This window comes from Macrotis lagotis, chromosome 4 (genome assembly GCF_037893015.1).
Source record: "Macrotis lagotis isolate mMagLag1 chromosome 4, bilby.v1.9.chrom.fasta, whole genome shotgun sequence".
Lineage (NCBI taxonomy): Eukaryota > Metazoa > Chordata > Mammalia > Peramelemorphia > Peramelidae > Macrotis > Macrotis lagotis.
Genome location: NC_133661.1, coordinates 148,579,390 through 148,599,204, shown reverse-complemented (window position 1 = coordinate 148,599,204; position 19,815 = coordinate 148,579,390).

Here is a 19,815-nt window from a genome sequence, read left to right as displayed (position 1 = left end):
TGGCTATTAGGATAAAAACTCTCTCTTTGATGAAAACTGTTTGGAAAATTGGAAGTTAGTATGGAAGAAACTTAAATTAGACCAATATCTCACACCCTATACCAAAATAATGTTAAAATGTATAAAGGGTTTAGACAGGGATTGAGTTCTGTAGCACTTCTGCACTGGAGTAGTTTTATCTGTCAGATCTATGGAAAGGGAAGCAATTTATGATCAAGGAAGAGATGCAGAACATCACTAAAAACAAATGACAATTTTGATTACATTAAATTATAAAGCATTTGAACAGATAAAACTACTGTAATCAAGATCAAAAGAAATTTAGAAAATTGGGAAAAAATTTTACAACTAGTATTATTGACAAAGGACTCATTTATAAAATATACAGAGAATTGAGTCAAATTTTCAAACAAAACAAGCCATTCCCAAATCAACAAATGGTCAAAGAATATGCAAAGGCAATTTACAGATGAGGAAATCAAAGCAATCCAGAGTCATGTGAAATATTGCTCTAAATCATTACTTATTAGAGAAATGCAAATTAAAGCATCTCTGAGACACCACCTCACACCTCTCAGACTGGCCAATATGACCAGAAAGGACAATGATCAATGTTGGAAGGGATATGGGAAATGTGGGATACTAATACATTGTTGATGGAACTGTGAACTTTTCCAAACTTTCTGGAGAAAAATTTGGAATTATTCCCAAAGGGCAACAAAAATGTACATACCTTTTGTTCCAGCAATACTACTACTGCGTCTGTACCCTGAAAAAATGATGAAAAAAGGTAAAAACATCATGTGTACAAAGATATTCATAGCAGCCTGGCATGTGGTGGCAAAGAATTTGAATTTAAATAAATATCCTTCAGTTGACGAATGGCTTAACAAACTGTGGTATATGAATGTTATGGAATACTATTGTTCTATTAGAAACCAGGAGGTATGGGAATTCAGGGAAGCCTGGAAGGATCTGCATGAACTGAGGTTGAGTGAGATGAGAACCAGAAAAACATTGTACACCCTAACAGCAACATAGGGGTGATGACCAAACTTGTTGGACTTGCTTATTCCATCAGTGCAACAACCAGGGACAATTTTGGGGTTTCTGTGATGGAGAATACCATCTGTATCCAGAAAAAGAACTGTGGAGTTTGAACAAAGACCAACGAGTATTACCTTTAATTTAGGAAACAAAAACCGTTATCTTGCTATGTAATCCTGCTATTTCTTATACTTTATTTTTCTTCCTTAAGGATATGATTTCTCTCTCATCACATTCAACTTAGATCAATGTATACTATGCAAATATTATAAAGACTAACAGACTACCTTCTGTGGGGAGAGCATGAGGGAAGTAAGATTAGGGGGAAAATTGTAAAACTCAAAATAAATGAAATCTTAAAGATAAAAAATAATATTGTGCCAGTCTTACTTTTTTATTCTGAAAAGAGGATTGATTTATTTATCTATTTATTACAGTGGTAAGTGGGACAGAGGGAGATATGTAAAATTATTGACTAATACGGTAAACTGGAAAGTTTTCTTACTATTTTTGCCATTTGTTTTATCCAATGGTAAGATTCAGCTACAGATCTATGACCTCCTTATGACTACAATCAACACTGTGAGTCCAGGTCCACCTGATTCCAGCAGGCACTATAAACTAGAGCAGGAAGCAAAAAGTCTCTTGTTTTAAAATTGACTTTTAGTAAGTTTGAAAGCAAACATCATCATCTCTGATCTCTTGGACTTTGAATTTTACCTAACCATATAGAACCATGAAATCTACTGAATTCTTTTATCTCATCTGCATTATTGATTCCTAATATTTGAAAATTTTCTTGATAATATGTTGTTTTCCTTTAGCTATTCCCTTTTTATTTATGTGTTTAAAATCAAACAATCTAATGTAGAGAATAATATCTGCCATGAAGATAAGAACTTGATCTACAATTTTATTGGTATAAGTATAATCTAGATAAGAAAACTCTATGTAGGCAAGAAAATCTAAACTCTCCATAAATTATGGTTTTAGAGAGTTGCCTAGAGGAGAGGTATCAAACACAAGGGCTGGGACTTATGGGACCAATGGCACTCCCTAGCACTGCCTGTATCAATGAAAATATAATTGAGGAATATTTAACAAAATAAATAAAAATATAATTTGTGGTATTATTGAGTAATGTTAATTCTTCTTAACCCAATTTGGGCTTTTTTGGCAAAACTACTGAAGTAGTTTGCCATTTCCTTCTCCAGTTCATTTTTAAAATGAGGAAAACAGAGGCAAACAGAGCTAAGTGATTTGTCCAGGACCACATAGTTAATAAGTGTTTGAGGCCAGATTTGAACTCAGGTCTTCCTAACACCAGGCAAAACACATGGTGTTCTAAATCAATATGTGTCCCACAGAGAAATTTGTGGAATTTAATGCCATCCCTATCCTGTTTTTGCTTGTTTGATATCTGTGGCCCAGAGCCCTCACAGATTAAATGAATTTAGGGTCACACAGTCAGTGTGTATCATATACCAGATCTGAACATAGCTGATCTTGGGTACATGGCTAGTTTCCTAACTACTATATTGCATAGCCTCTCAGCATCTGACATAAGATAAGAAGAAAAAGAACTGTCCAACATGATTTTTATTTTTATACAATCTTTTTTGTTGGTATCACATGGTGCTTCTAAATTCAATAAAAATGGATTTTAGAGATGAGGATTTTATTTAATAAATGTAGAAACTTGAAAGTATGAATCCTTAGTGCATGTGTTTAAGAGGAGAGACCAAGAACATCTGGGTTAAAAACATCTTAAACCTACTAGTCTGGACCCTGGGTAAGTTGATTAACATTTTCAGATTTCATTGGGTACATGCATTGGCGGGGAGATTTTCCACACCTGAAAGTTCCCTATATCAGTGAACTAATATATGCAGTACCCATTCTTGTGTTTGTAAGATACAGTCATTACCCCACAAGCTTGAGTATGTGAACTCAATAGGTGACTTCCTCATAGAGAAAAATAAAAGTTGAAAAGTTTTAAGAGTTTTGACAGTGAAATCACACTTAGAAAAGACTTTGAGGTAAGTGAAATGAATCAGAAGCATATGGATTACATTTCCCTGAGAGTGAGTGCCTTAGGGCTCAAAATGTTGGGCTAAATACATTTTAGGTTTTTCCCAATACAGAATTGAAAAAATACTGTCGCCTGAAGCATTTTTCCAAGCCCAACTTGTACTCAGATTCAGTTCCCTCATCTTCTTGCCCCCCTTTCCATTTGGAAATGTAAATGAGTCTCCTGCTTCAGTTAAAGAAAAAAATGTTTCTATACAGAGTCAGCCTCACTTGTAGGCAGAGTAGATAGTAGAAATGCTGTTTGCTGTAATTTAAGGGTCAACTGGAATGTCCTCCACCAAATATCTCTTCTAAGTCCTGCTGCTTAGGCTGGGGTACCCGCCAAATGCAATCAAATCTAGATAGAAGTGGACTTCTCAGTTACCAAAGTCACAGATCTCATGTTTCCCAATGGGACCTATATAGCATCATGGGAAATTTACTCCATTCTTTCTTCTGTCTTATTCTACCTCCTCATAAACAGTGCCCTATTTTACAAAAATGTTCTCATAAATCCTTAAGATAATTGCCAGTGGGGAAAAGAAAGATGGGGGGGAAGAAAGTTGTCAATGTCAAAGGAGAGGCAACTGTCAAAGAAGAAATAGAAAAATACCTGTAAAAGAAACAGCCATGTTTGAGTGCTGGAGACTTTGTTTTTATGAACAAAGAAGGAATTCATCTTTAAAATGAGAAGATATAAAAATGATATTGTTAGACTCCATATCTATGGAACCTTGTAGCACAGGGAAATGAAAAAAAAGGCAAAATCAAAATCAGAGAAAGCTCGTGGACTAAAGAATAAAGGTGACTTTCTTAAGGTCATTCAAGTACTAAGAAAGTAGAGACAGCATGTGAATCAGGTCCTCACATGAAATCTACCAGATCTTAATACAAGTCAATCCCCTTTTTGGGTCCTAGTTCTGTAATATTCTCAAACATGTTCCCTACAGATTCTCCACATGAAAATTATACTCTTGTTTCTAACTCAAAGGACCAAGCTAAGTCAATTGACACTGAATTTTTATTATTTTTCTTATTATCCCATGAGTCAAGAAAAAGATAAGATGAAAACATTTATTTCAAAGTGAAATGATCGTATCTGCTTATAATTATTTTTATCCAAAGTGTACATATATATACATATATATATATGTATATATATGTATTTAGGAAAAATTATAGTAAATAACAGGAAAATGATAAAAGCGAATCTGCATCAATTGCAAATTTTATCCTTCTAGTGTTACATTATTCATGGTTAACAATGTGTTGATACCATTGACCATCTACTGAAAAAGTGTGGAGAGAAGAGGTATTAGACTGACAACCAAACTGAAGATCTACAGAGCCATTGTGCTGACCTCATTTGTATATGCCTGTGAAAACTAGATAGTCTACCAGTGCCATTTCAGGAAACTGAATCATTTCCATTTAAATTGTCTTAGAAAGATTATGAAGATCTCCTGGCAGGCAAAGATACCAGAACTGAGATCCTTTCTCAAGCTAAAGGGCCTAGCATTCCAACATTACTACCAAGAGTGCAACTATGATGGGCAGGGTATGTTTTTAGAATGTCAGATGTACCCTTGTCACAAAAACTATTTTATGGAGAACTCACACAGGTCAAGTGCTCACAAGGTGGGTCAGAAGAAACTATACTAAAACACTCTGAAGGTCTCATTGAAGGAGTTTAGAATTGATTATACAGCAGGGGAGACACTGGCACAGGACTGCCTAGCATGGCATGCCCTCATCAGTGTGGCAGAGGAGGAAAACTGAAGCAGCTCAAAGGAAACAGGATGTTCATAAGTTTAGAGTACTCAACCCAGGTGTTCACATGAACTATTTGTGCCCGACCTGTAGTAGAGCTTTTCGAGCTCATATTGGTCTGATCAGTCACAGTTGGACACACCATAATTTGTTTCAGACATAGTGATGTCATTTTGTTCTTCAGTAACCAACCAACCAATCAATCAACCAACTATTCACAAGAAAGGATTTGGCCTGTTTCCTTTTTTAAGTCATAGTTGTACTTCATAGTATTTTTTTTACCATTTTCGACACTTAAGTCATTGTTAAGACTATGCTACAGCTTATTTGTCCCCATAATTTCCATTCAATTCTAGTCATAACACATTTTTGAATCAATTAAGCAGACCTTTTTTAAGCCATTATGTGCAAGATATAGTTCTAGGTGCTTCAAGCATTTTCTTTTCCTTTTTCCTTTTAATTAATTATTTTTTTTTCACATTACTATAGTAATCTTGTTGTAAAAGTAAACATAATCTCCCCTCAAGAAAATAAAGTGAGAGGAGAAAAAAGCATGCTTCAGTCTGTATTCAGATACCATCAGCTCTGTCTTTGGGATGGATTGCATTCTTTATCATAAGTACATCAGAGAAGGTCCTTCAATATCCACCCCCCCCCACAGTTAAGTATTGCTAGCTGTACTTCTCTTCACTCTATTCCTCCCCACCCCCATTTATTCTATAATCTCTCTCCTTTCACCCTGTTCTTCTTCAAAAGTGTTTTGTATGTGATCATCCTCTCCTTCAATCTTCCCTCTTTTCTATCCCCTACACTCCCCCCTTCTCCTGTTCCCTTTCTCCCATCCCTTTCCTCTTCTTTTGTCCCCTCTAGGGTAAGATAGATTTCTACACCTTATTGAATGTGTATGTTATTTCTTCTCTGAGCCACTCCTAATGAGACTGAAGGCTTACTCATCCCTCTTCACCATCTGCCTTCCATGACATGGCAAAAGCTTTTTCTTGACTCTTTTACATGAAATATCTTAGCCAATTCTACCTCTCCTTTCCCTTTCTCTCAGTACATAACTTTCTCACCTATTAACTCTATCTTTATAATATATTACACCTTCATTTTCAGCTCCCTCCTGTGCCTTGACTATTCTAACTGCTGTGATAGATGAAAAGCTTAAATGATTTCAGTATTATCTTCTTATGCAGGAATGCTAGCAGTTTGACATCATTAAATTTCTCATAATTTACCCTTCCCATCTACCCTCTCTGTTTAATTGAAGATCCTGAAGGTCCTCTAATTGAAGATCAAACGTTTTGTTCGTCTCTGGCCATTACAACAGGAAAGGGACTTTCAAAGTCCCCTGGAAGAGTATGTGCAGTTTTTCTAGGTAGTTGAGTCTAGGTTGCAATCCAAGTTCACTTGCCTTTCAGAAAATCTTATTCCAAGCCCTTTGAGACCTTAATGTAGATGCTGCCAAATCCTATGTAATCCTGACTGTGACTTCATGATATTTGAATTGTTTCCTTCTGGCTGCTTGTAATATGTTCTCCTTGAATAGGGAGTTCTGAAAATTAGCTATAAAATTCCTGGGAGATTTTATTTTGGGATCTCTTTCAGGAGGTGATAAGTGGATTCCTTCAATTTCTATTTTTTTTTCCTTTGCTTCTAGGATAGCAAGGACATTTTCCTGGAGGACATCTTGAAAAATGAAGTCAAGGCTCTTTTTTCTGGTCATGACTTTCAGGCAGTCACATAGTTTTTAAATTATCTCTTCTTGATCTGTTTTCCAGGTCAGTTGTTTTTCCAATGAGATATTTCACATTTTCTTCCAGTTTACTATTTTCTTCATTTTGTTTCATTGTTTCTTGATTTCTCACAAAGTCATCAGGTTCCCTTAGATCCATTCTACATTTGAGGGCTATTAGATAGCCTTGTGGATAGAACACTGACCTTGGAGTTCAAAACCATTCTCAGACACTTATCTTGGGCAAGTCTTTTAACCCAGTTTGCCTATCATTCAGGGCCATCTGAAGTCATCCTAATTCATATCTGGTCACTGAATCCAGTTGGGTCTGGAAGAGAAAGTGAAGCTTGTGACTTAGTACAGCATCCCCTTCACTCAAATACAATTGATGTGCTTGTCATGGAATCACCCCCCTGATGTTGTGCTCTTCTTTGAGAATTCTACATTTGAAAGAATTATTTTTAAAATTTATTTATTTTTAAAATTTACAATTTTTCCCCCAATCTCACTTCCCTCCCCCCCCCACCCCTTAACAGAAGGCAGTCTGTTAGTCTTTAAAAAGTTTCCAGGGTATACATTGATCTAAATTGAATGTGATAAAAGAGAAATCATATCTTTAGGGGGAAAATAAAGTATAAGAGATAGCAAAATTACAAAATAAGATAATGGTTTTCTTTTTTCTTTCTTTCTTTTTTTTTTGCAAGGCAATGGGATTAAGTGGCTTACCCAAGGCCATACAGCTAGGTGATTATTAAGTGTCTGAGGCCAGATTTAACTCAGTAACTCCTGACTCCAGGGCCAGTGTACCACCTAACCACCCTAATTTTCATTTTAAAATTAAAGATAATAGACTTTTGTTTTTGTTCAAACTCCACAATTCTTTCTCTGGATACAGATGGCATTTTTCTTTACAGATATTGCAAAAATTTTGTCTAATTGTTGGACTGATAGAATGAGCAAGTCCATCAAGGTTCATCATCACCCCCCATGTTGCTGTTAAGGTGTACAAAGTTCTTATGGTTCTGCTCATCTCACTCAGCATCAGTTCATGCAAATCCTTCCAGGCTTCCCTGAATTCCCATCCCTCCTGATTTCTAATAGAACAATAGTGTTCCATCACATACATATACCACAGTTTATTAAACATTAGCGAATTGATGAAGATTCAATCAATTTCCAATTCTTTGCCACCACAAACAGTACTGATATGAATATTTTTGTATAAGTAATGTTTTTACCCTTTTTCATAATCTTTTAAGGGTATAGACCCAGTAGTTGTATTGCTGGATCAAAGGGTATTTATATTTTTGTTGCCTTTTGGGAGTAATTCCAAATTAATTACCTCTTCATTGGTGTTGAGTTCACCTTTTTTCATTTATGATACTAGCAACTTGGTTTTCGTATTTGTTTTTTTAATCAAATTAACCAGAGTTTTTCAATTTTATTGTTTTTCCCATAAAATCAACCCTTGGTTTCTTTCTGGCCACTTGCAGGATTTTTTCTTTTATCTGATAGTTCTAGAATTTGGACACAATATTCCTTTGTATTTCATTTTGGGATTGGAGGGTAGTGATGTATTCTTTCAATAACTATTTTGCCCTCTGGTTCCATGACATCAGGGCAATTTTCCATAACTAAATGCTGTAATATTAAATCCAGGCTTTTTTTCTCTTCAAAATTTTTAGGAATCCCAATGATTCTTAGTTTGTCTCTCCTCATTCTATTCTTGAGGTCAGCGGTTTTGCAGATGAAGTATTTTACATTTTCTTCTATTTTTTGAGTTTTTTTGCTTTTGTTTAACAGATTCTTGATGTCTCATGAAGTCATTAGTTTCCAGAAACTCAATTCTTTTTTTTAGAGAAGAATTTTCTTCATTTACCTTTTTTGCAACTCCTTTTTTAATTGATCAATTCTATTTTTGAAAGAGTTTTCCATTTGACCATTTGAGGTTTTGAGAGAATTATTTTCTTTTTGCATTTGGCCAATTGTATTTTTCAAGAATTTGTTTTCTTGGGGGGTTGGAGCCAAGATAGGGGCATGAAGGCAGAATTTCTTGAGATCCCCGATCCCCTAAACCCTAATACAACAAGCAAAGGATGGCTCTAGCCAAAATCTAGAGGGTCAGAACCCACAGAAAGCCTGAGTGATACATTTTCCCAGTGCAAGATAACTTAGAAGTTCCATGGGAAAGGTGTGTTTCACCAGGACTGGGGTTTGGTAAAAAAGCCTTGGTGGCAGCCCAGCCCAGCCCAGCCCAGCCCAGCCCAGGTCAGCCCAGTGCAGTGCAGAGATCATTGCCAACAGTTTAAAGGGGCTGGGAGAGAACTCTGCTGCACCTGGGTGAGTGTAGAGTTAGGAGCACTGGCTACAGAACCTGCAGTGAGAATCAGGAGAAAGCAGCCTGCAACCCCCCCCACCCCCCCCAGAGAAGGTAAGGGAAGTCTGCAGAGATTTCTTGGCTCTCCCTGGGGTAGGACTCTGCTGTTTGCCTACACTCAGACCCAAGTTGCATTTTGGGCTTCCATACTAAATAACCAATCTGGATCCTTCCTTATAGCCCCAGGGAAGAGGGCAGTGCTGCGGTCATCTGCATATGAAAGCACAGGCTAGAGAGCATAAGACCTTGGAGGAATAAAAGTCCCAATGGGGTGTCCCCCCCCCAAAAAAAAACCCCAAGCCTTGGAATTACTGTAAATTAGTCTTGGACTGAGGAAATGAGTAAACAACAGAAAAAGAAGAATCTGACCATAGAGAATTACTGTAGTCCCATGGAAGATCAAAACATATACTCAGATGATGACAAAAATCAAAGCTTCTATATCCAAAACCTCCAAGAGAAATAGAAAATGGGCACAGACTATGGATGAGCTCAAGAAAAACTTTGAAAACCAATTAAGGGAGGTAGAAGAAAAATTGGGAGGAGAGATGAGAGTGATGCAGAAAAATTATGAAAACCAAATCAAAAGCTTGGTGAAAGATATACAAAAAATACTGAAGAAAATAATATGTTAAAGACCAGTTTAGGCCTAATGGAAAAAAAGCAAACCAAATGGGAAATGAGGAGATGCATGCTTTATAAAAGCAGAATTGACCAGCTGGAAAAGGAGATAAAAAAGCTCTCTGAAGAAAATAACTCCTTCAAATGCAAATTGGGACTAAAGAAAGCTGATGACTTTGCAAGAAAACAGGAAGAAATAAAACTCTGCTTAAAAAAAAGCCAAAAATTAGAAGAAAATGTGAAATACCTCATTGAAAAAACAACCAACCTTGAAAACAGATTCAGAAGGAAATAATTTAAAAATTATTGTGCTTATCTGAAAGCCACGACCAGAAGAAGAGCCTACACTTCATTTTTTCAAGAAATAATACAATAAAATTGCCCTGAGATCCTAGAAGCCAAGGGTTAAATAGAAATTGAGAGAATTCACTGGTCATCCTGTGAAAGAGATCCCAAAAGAAAAACTTCCAGGAATATTATAGCCAAATTCTAAAACTCAAATCAAAGAGAAAATTTTAAAAGCTGCCAGATACAAACAATTAAACTACCGAGGATCCATATTCAGGATTACACAGGATCCGGCAGCTTCTACATTAAGGGCTCATAGAGATTGGAATATGATACTCCAGAAGGCAAAAGATCTTGGTTGACAACTGAGAATCAACTATCCAGTAAAACTGAACATCTTCTTTCAGGGGAAAAGATGGACTTTCAACAAAACAGGGGACTTTCAGACTTTCTTATTGAGATGACCAGAGCTGAACAGAAAGTTTGATCTCCAAGTACAGGACTCTCGTGAGCCATAGAGGGAGTGGAAGAGAGGGAGTAACTATGAGGAACTTGATGATGTTGAACTGTTTGTATTCCTGTACAGGAAGAAGATACTGATAACTCACGAACTTTCTCATTTATAAGAGCTGTTAGAAGAAGCAAATGTAGACAGGACACAGGAAGGAGGTATATATATATATATATATATATATATATGTATATATATATACATATATATATTATATATATATATATATATATATATAGAGAGAGAGAGAGAGAGAGAGAGAGAGAGAGAGAGAAAGTATAATGTGGTAAAGGGGAAGGAGTCAATGGGCAATGGGGGAAAGTACTGGGAGGAAGGAAAAGGAAATGAAGAAGAAGCTGAGAGATTTCATGTAAGAGTCAAGAAAAAGCTATTTCAATGGAGTGGAGGGGGGGAAGGCAAGGGGGAATGAGTGAGCCTTCATTCTCATCAGGAATGGCTCAGAGAGGAAATGACATACACACTTAATAGGGTGAGGGACTCTATCTTGCCCTGGAGATGAATGGGAGGAAAGGGATGAGATGAGGGGGAATGAGGGGAGGGAAGGAGGGGATAGGTGATAGAAAAGAGGGAAGATCGAGAGAGAGTGTACTCAGATTCAACACACTTTTGGACAGGGACAAGATGAAAGGAGAGAGAGAGAATAGAATACATGAGAGTGGGGAGAAATTGAGCGGAGGTACAGCTAGTAATGGCAACTGAGGGAAAAATGTTGAAGCAATTTCTCTGGTGGACTTATGATAAAGACAAAAACTCACCCCAGAGATAGAGCCATTGAAATCTGAACACAGGCTGAAGTATACTTCTCTCTCTCTCTCTCTCTCTCTCTCTCTCTCTATTCTTGAGGTTTCTCATCTTCTTGGGTGGGGAGGTTTTATGTTTTTGTTTACTCTTATAACATTCAATTTACATCATTGTATGGCATGGAAACAATGTAGAGACTGTCAGACAGCCTTCTGTGGGGGGGGTGGAAGGGAGGAAGGTATAATATTTTTTTCTTTGCAAGTCAAAGGGGTTAAGTGACTTTCCCAAGGCCACACAGATAATCCATTATTAAGTGTCTGAGGTCAGATTTGAACTCAGCTACTCCTGACTCCAGGGTCGGTGCTCTATCTACTGCTCCACCTAGCTGCCCTGGAATAATTTTTGAATTCAAAAATTCAAAATGATGGGTACATATTACTATTGTATATAATTGGAAAACAAATAAAAAATGTTAAAATGTTAAAAAATTGTCTTAGAGGAAATGAAGTATAGAGAAATAAAGTCATTTGTCCAATCAGCAAAACCAGAAAAAAAAATAATTTATTTTCTTGTTTCAAGTTGCTAATTTTCTCTCCCAAATTTTCCAATTGATTTTTATACTCTTTCCTGATTTCTTCAAGGAAGTCTTTCTGGGCTGGAGACCAAATCATATTCTTCTCAGAGGTTCTAGCTTACTCTGAGTTAGGGTCTTTACCTTCTAGGTAATATTTTTATGGACCCCCCCATTTTCTCTGGTCTTTCTTCATTTTCCTGAGATTTTGTGTTTGGAGAGGGGCTAATTCACAGAAGTTTGGTGTTAAGATCCCTAGAGGCTTTACACACTGAGTTTAGTAACTCCAATAACTAACTTCAGGTGGGTTGGCCAGTAGGAGATGCTGATTGCTTTCTCTGGAGTGTCTGTGACCTTGATTTTGCCTTTTCCCTTGGCCTGGAGGGGTTTGGGTGGTGCTTCTGGATTCTTTTATCCTTGAACAACATGGGCTATGCTCTGGGGCAAGGTAATTTCACTCCCTATTCAGCTGAGGGAGCTCTGCTGCTAGTGCCTGAGCCTGTAGAGGGTGGAGGTGGGGTTGTTACTGTGTTTGTTTTAGGAAGAGGGCTCTGCTGAAGTCAAAGTATGGAGTCTGAAGTCCTCCAGAACAGAGTACTCCAGCAGATTGATGTCTGCAACTCTCTGCACTGGAACTCACCCTCCAACCCTACTGGAGGGCCCCCAGACCATCACTACCAAGCCAAAGCCTCCACACACCAGTTGATTATTGGGCCGGGGCTCCCGCAGTCAGAACCTCTGCTGCTGATCTTAGGTTAGGTCCAGTCTCACCCCATGCCTCTGGGCTGGCTCTCTGCTGTCTGCCCCCAGCTCACCCATGATCCTTAAAGACAGACCTTCAGGTAGATATTCTTCTACAAGCTTTTTTCCCTTGGTTTTGATGATTGAATTTCTGTTAAGAGGTTTGTTTTATATTATGTTTGAGGGAACATCAGGAGATCTTAGCACAGTGTCTGTCTTCTCTCCACCATCTTGGCCCCTAATGTGAAGAATTATTTACTTCAGCGAGCTTTTTTATCTCCTTTTCCTTCTGACCAATTCTGCTTTTTAAGGCATTCTTCTCATTTACCTTTTGGAGTGCTTTTTCCATTTCACCCAAACTGGTTTATTTTCTTCAGTATTTTTTGTATCTCCTTCACCAAGCTGCTGACTTGATTTTCATGATTTTCCAGCATTGCTCTCATTTCTCTTCCCAATATTTATTCTGCTTCCCTTACTTTCAAAATCTTTTTATTTTCAAAATCTTACATAGCCTGAAATCATTTCATATTTTTTCTTAGAGACTTTGGATATAGGAGTTTTGACTTTGTCATGTAAGTATGTATTTTGATCCTCCAAGGGACCAAAGTAATTGTCAATTTACTTTTTCTTTTTCTTCTGTTGTTTGTTCATTTTCCCCAGCTCTTGACTTACTTTTAACTCTTTATTAAGGATGACATGCTTTTGAGGGGTTTGCAATTGCTTTCAGGGACACCCCCCCTCCCAGGAACCTCAATTCCATCAAGGTCTTATGAGAGGCTCTGACTGCTTTTCTGGCCTAGCTCTGGTGTATGGATGGCCACAAAATCTTCCCTCTGCCCTGGAACTGTGAGGAGGGTGCCCACTCCATTATGATAGTATGAAGCCCCAGGTGGTGACCTAGTTTTGAGTATGAGCAGAGCAACAGAGTCCTGCTCTGGGGATAGCAAAGACACCTTACATCTTCCCTCAACCTCCTTACCATCTGAGGCTGAACTCTCCAGAAGTAGCTTCTGGGTGACTCCACAGACCTGTTTCTGTTTCCTGGGGCTAGGACTACATGGAAGCCTGTGCTGATCTGGGGTTATGGTTCACTTCGGTGCAGCAGTTTTCCTGCTGACCTTCCAAGTTGGCCTTGGCAATCCCTGGACTGAGAGGTCTGGAAACTGGCCCTGCTTCCATGGGCTCAGGCAGACTCAAGGAACCAGGCCTCTCTGGGCTGTTTCTGGATAATGGGAGCAAGTTTGCTTCAGTGGTCAGCAGTCAGGGCTACATTGTGGCCCTTTCTAACCCTAGTGGAAGAGACCCTTTCCATCGATCTTCTGAGTTGTCTTTGGACAGAAATTTTTTTCACTCAGTTTTTCAGTGACTTCTGCTACCCTAGAATTTGGTTAGAGTCATGCTTAAAGACATTTGACATGACCTAGGGGAGAGTTTCTGAGATTTCCTGCCTTCACTCCACCATCTTACCTCTTCCCCTTGACTGCTTCAATCATTTTTCATTGGCTGTCCCCTGTCACCTCCACCTTGAATGCATCTCCCCTTCTGAAGGAAGTTTTTTTTTTTTTTATGGATTTTCTCTAATTGTAATGTCTTCACTTTTTTTAGTTTACTCTAGTGTATCCTACCTCTCTCTTATTTGCATATTGTTCCCCTCATTTGTCTGTGAATTCCTCTATGGTGAGTGCAAGTATTTAGTCTTTCTTTGTTTTCTCAAGGTTTAGCATAGTTACTAGCCCACAATAAGCACATAACATAAATTTATTGATTGACAGACTGACTAATTTCTTCAGCATGGAGAACTTTATCCATGTTCTGTTTCAGGATAAATAAGTCCTAGAGACAACTCTGGAGAGTTGTCTAGGCACATAAAGATTAAGCAATTGAGAATTGGACTAGATGACTTCTGAGACCTTTTCCAACTCTAGCTCTAAGATCCAATATGCTATAGGAAGCATCTGAACCAAGCTCTTCCTGACTTCAGGCTAAGCTGTTTCTACAACTGGTACAGATTTATAGTGTTATTGCTGCTATTATTCAATCCTACAGAATCAAGAATTCAGTATTGTAGAGATATAACTTGTGCAAAGATGACTGCAAGATATTTTTTGTTTTAATTTTATTTTATTTTTCCAATTACATGTAAAGTTAGTTTACAACATTCTTCCATTTGAAAATTTATGATTTCTATATTTTTCTAAGATCTTTCCCTCCTCCCCTTCCCCATGATAAGAACAATCTAGAAAACTTGTATGTGTACAATTGTGTTTTACCTATCTCCATATTAGTCATGTTGTGAAAGAGGAATTAGAACTAAGGAGGACACATTAGAAATAAAGAAAAAAACATAAAAGAAGTTTTAAAAAGTGAATATATTATGCTTCTCTCTGCATTCAAACTTCATGGTTATTCTATGGATGTATATGACTTTTTCCATTATAGATCTCTAAGGATTGTGCATGATCTCTGAACTGCTGAGAGGCATTGCATCCATCAAAGCTGATCATCTCACAATGATGTAATTATTGTGTACAATGTTCTATTGGTTCTGCTCATTTCACTCAGCATCAGTTCATGCAAGTCTTCCCTTGCTTTTCTAAAGTCCAGCCACTCATGATTTCTTTTTTTTTCTTTTTTTTTTTTTTAGTTTTTTGCTAGGCAATGGGCTTAAGTGGCTTGCCCAAGGCCACACAGCTAGGTAAGTATTAAGTGTCTGAGACCGGATTTGGACCCAGGTGCTCCTGACTCCAGGGCCAGTGCTTTATCCACTGTTCCACCTAGCCACCCCCCCACTCATGATTTCTTAAAGAACAATAGTACTGTGCAATATTCATATAACATAACTTGTTCAATCATTCCCCAATACATGGGGAACCCCTCAATTTCCAATTCTTTACCACCACAAAAAGAACTGCTATAAATATTTTTGTATATGTCTGGCTTTTCATTTTTTTTATTATGATATCTTTTGCTCTTTGGGCAGAGTCCCAAATTACTCTCCAATGTGGTTGGATCAGTTCACAACTCTACCAACAGAATGGCAAACTATTTTGAGGAGAGACAGAATAGTAACAACTTAAGAGGTTAGAAGGGGCCATTTAGTGCCAAAGGCACCCAAGATAATGGTTAAAAAGACATAATTATGATCAAAGGCAGAGATACAGAGAGAATGCTATTATGGGGAAATGGCAACTAAAAGATGCATAGGACAATTGTTAGGGGATGAAAGGGCAAGGATAAAAGACATATTAAGAGGAGGCATTTTCTGCTTCAACTCACATTCTACTTCTGTTGGCCTTATTCAGAATATGATATATAAACTGAAAAATTTTGGATAAAATGGCCTATAGAGATTTGATGCTCAAAATAAAGGGTTACACTTGATGCTTTTTGATTACCAGGCCTAGATATACCACATCCTAAGGGCTGGAAGAATTGATTGGTACTACTAAGCCTGGATCTTTGAAAAAGATCATGGAAAAACACTTGGACAGTTTGAAAGAAGACCAGTGCCTCAATTTTTTTAAAGGAGTGTTGAGAGAGAATGGAGCCAGCAAAACTTAATTTCAGTTCATTTTCAAATTATAGAACATCCTATTAAATGGATGATTAGTTAAGGTTCAGAAAAGGAAATGATAATCACAAAGAACCAGCATAGCTTTTTTCATTATGAACAGATTGCACCAAAGTTACTCAATTTCTTTTTTGACAGAGGTCACAGAATTAGGATTATAGGCTACAAAGGAGACCTTTAGAAGATCATGTAGTCCAGCCCTTACATTTCTTGATGAGCAAAGCAAGATCCAAAGAGATCAGGTAACTTTCCAAAGGTCACATAGGTGATTCAGTGGCAAAACTCAAATTCAAATTCAGCTCATTTGACTTCAAATCAAGCATTCACAAATAACATTTCATGTACTAATATATCTTCACTAATCTCATCCATCATATGACCTTGGGCAGGTCAGAATCATTTGGATTTTAATTTCTTCATCTCAGAAATTAAAAAGTCTAAGTGGCCTCTGAAGTCTTTTCTAGTTTTAGATTTAGGATCCTCTTTTCTTCCATCTTCTCTATTAAAAATGGCATAAGGGACTTTGTCAAACATCTTGCTACAATCTGGATTTTTATAACTATGGTGTTCCTTTGATCTATCTGTTTAGTCTGGTCAACAAAGGACATGAAGTAAATCTAGCAGAAACTGTTTTTAACAAAGCTGTTACTCTACTGGAACTCTCAATAATATCATTTCCTCAAATGTTCTTTTATAATAAAGAAAAATAATGGGGGAAAACAAACACAACTATAATTAACAATGTTTTTACAAAAGTTTCACAAATATTATCCTATTTGAGCTTACACCAACCTTAGAATACAATTCTTCTTCTTCTTCGTCTTCTCCTTATTATTAAGGATAAGGAAATAGAGGTTAGATGACTTTCCCAAGGTCATACAGCTAGTAAATGCATGAGATTAAATTTGAACTTTATATTCCCTGAGTCCAAGCCCATTACTCTATCTACTACACTATCTAACTGCCCAAAAATCACAATATACTACTTTTATCTGAAGGAATTGTTTAAATAGTTCTTTGGAATCAAGATTAAACTTTGTATATTGTAGGAAATGGGATTTCTTTTAATTTTCATTTATCTCATAATATTGGAATAAATTGCAAATATTCTGATCTTTTTCATTAACAGGTTTTCCTGTGTTTTCTTGAATGCTTATATTTGTCATTTACTATGACCCAATAAGATTTCATCACATCTTCACACCATAATTTAGGTAGTGTTGATATTTTTATTATATTGCTCAAACCTAGTTATGAGAAATAGATATTTGGCTGTCATATCATCTGAAGACTCCATTTATTACTGTTTAGGGAATGTATTTGTAATTGTTTAAGTACTTAGTTTATCTTAGTAGATAGGCATGTTACAATTAACCTAAAAAGGATTTTCTTATATATCTTTTGCCTATGTTCCATTAGTAATATTCAGGTTTGATTATTTGAAAATTAATTTTGTATCCTGATACTTTACTGTAATAGTTATGTTTATATTTTATTCCTTTTATTACATTTTTAACTTTTTTCCCTTTTTTAGTTCTGGACCCGTAATTTCATTGTAGGGTCCTCCTAGAAACATCTTCTACTAATTAATATCTTCAACTAAGGGCAATTAGAGATTAAGTGTCCAACACAGCATAGCACATTCAATATATGTTGGAGGTATGACTTCAGTCCAAGTCTTTCTGACTTTGAGTTCAGCTCCTATAGTTCCTCTTGTCTGGAATGCTCTCTCCCCCTTTAGCTTCCTTTTAAAATTCAACTCAAATAGTACCTTATGCAGGAGATCTTTCCTAGCCTTATCTCTAGCTCTTAGCATCCTCCCTTGAGAAATAATCCCAATCTTCCAACAACTTTGTGTATATATTATAAATACCTAGGTTTTTGGGTTTTTTAATATGTTGCATATATTCCATTAAAATTTGAGCTCACTGACAGTGGGGATTGTTTTGACTTTCCTTTTATGCCCAAAGATTATTTTAATACTTGGCTAAAAGTAAACATTTAATAAATGTTTGCTGACTGAGTTTTTTTTTGTCTATTAATTAGGATCATTATTTTTTATTAATTTGATTTATTGTAAATATAGTTTTTCTCATGTGGAACAGTCCTAGCACTCCTAATTCCATCTGTCTTTTCTGCCCTTCTATTTTGATTGATTAATTCTTTATGCCCTGACATAGGAGCATATGTTTACAAATTTGCCATCCAATGCTATAAAAGAGATTAATTAATGCTTCTATTCAATAATTACCCCCAAACCCATTTAGTATATTGCCTTACCTTGTTTGATAATATTTTGTTTAATATTCTGTACCAATATTTATTGATGATATTGGCCTATTTTTTTTTTTTGCTTTATATATCTTCTTGGTTTGAGGATCAAGCCCACATTTATTTCGTATGAGGAATTTGATAAGGTTTCTTTAACAGTTTATATACTATAGGGATAATTTGTTCTTTAAATGTTTGGTAAATTTACTTGTAAACTCATTTTTTTTAATTCCCTTTAAGTTCATTTGTTTAAATTATCTCTTTTTAGTTTGGGTTTTACAGATTCTCTACTTTATTAATCTGGGTATTTCTCATTTTGTAAATATTCATCCATTTTTCTTAGCTTTTTATTGACATAATTGGTTATAGTAGTTTCTGAATATTTTGTTTTCTTTCCATCAGCTATAAACTTTTCCAAATACTTAAAAATTTTTTTCCACATTGTTGTTCCTCTTGTCCCTTTCTACCCTCACTACCCTTACTTATTAAACTGATATTCAGAGGAATCTACTCCATTTTCTCATCAGCTTAATAATTTCTGTTTTCACTTTTATCTTTTATAACTTTCAAGATTTTTATTTAAGTACTTGTTTTAAGATTATTTATTTATCTCTGAACCATTGATTCATTGATTATATTTCTGTTAATTAAAAATTCAGATATATGTTTCCTTGAACTCCACCAATTTTATTATAATCTAATTTTTAAAATTTTATTTGATATAAAATAATTTTTCTATGATTTTTCTTTGACTCACTCATTCTTTGTATTATGTGTATTATGTGAGTTAGAATCCATTTAAAACTGAAAACTCTGTTCATATTGTCCTAATTAGTTTTAGTTTTTATTATCTGTAAAGGAAGTATTTAATATTTCTTCCCTTGTATAGAGATTTATTAGTTCTTTATACTCAGACATATTGACCACATTCTTGTAAAGTGCTATTCAATACTAGAAAAATAGAATATTAATGTTCTTATTCAATAATTACCAAAATGTAGTAGAATATATATATGTATGCATATATATATATGTATATATATATATGTAGAGAGAGAGAGAGCTATATAGAGAGACACACACACAAACACACATATATATACTATATATATATATATATACATATATAAATATATGTATAAATTTCTTTCTGGTTTAACTTTCTGTTATATATGTTGAATTCTGAAAGATGACTATTATTAAAGTTCCCAAAACACTTGTCTTTCTAAGTTTGTCAGTAATTATGTTAGCTTTTTCTTTGAGTAACCAGATACTGTGCCATTTTGTGCATATATATTTGAAACTGATTATTTATTAATCATTTATGGTATATTTGAAGAAAAAGTAGTTTCTTTCCTCAATTCTCTTAGCCTTATCTGTTTTTACTGTTGTCCTGTCTAAGACCATGATAACTGACCCTGCTTTGTAGGATTGATATAAGGTACATTAAGTTCTATTCTTACCTTTTATTTAAATTCTG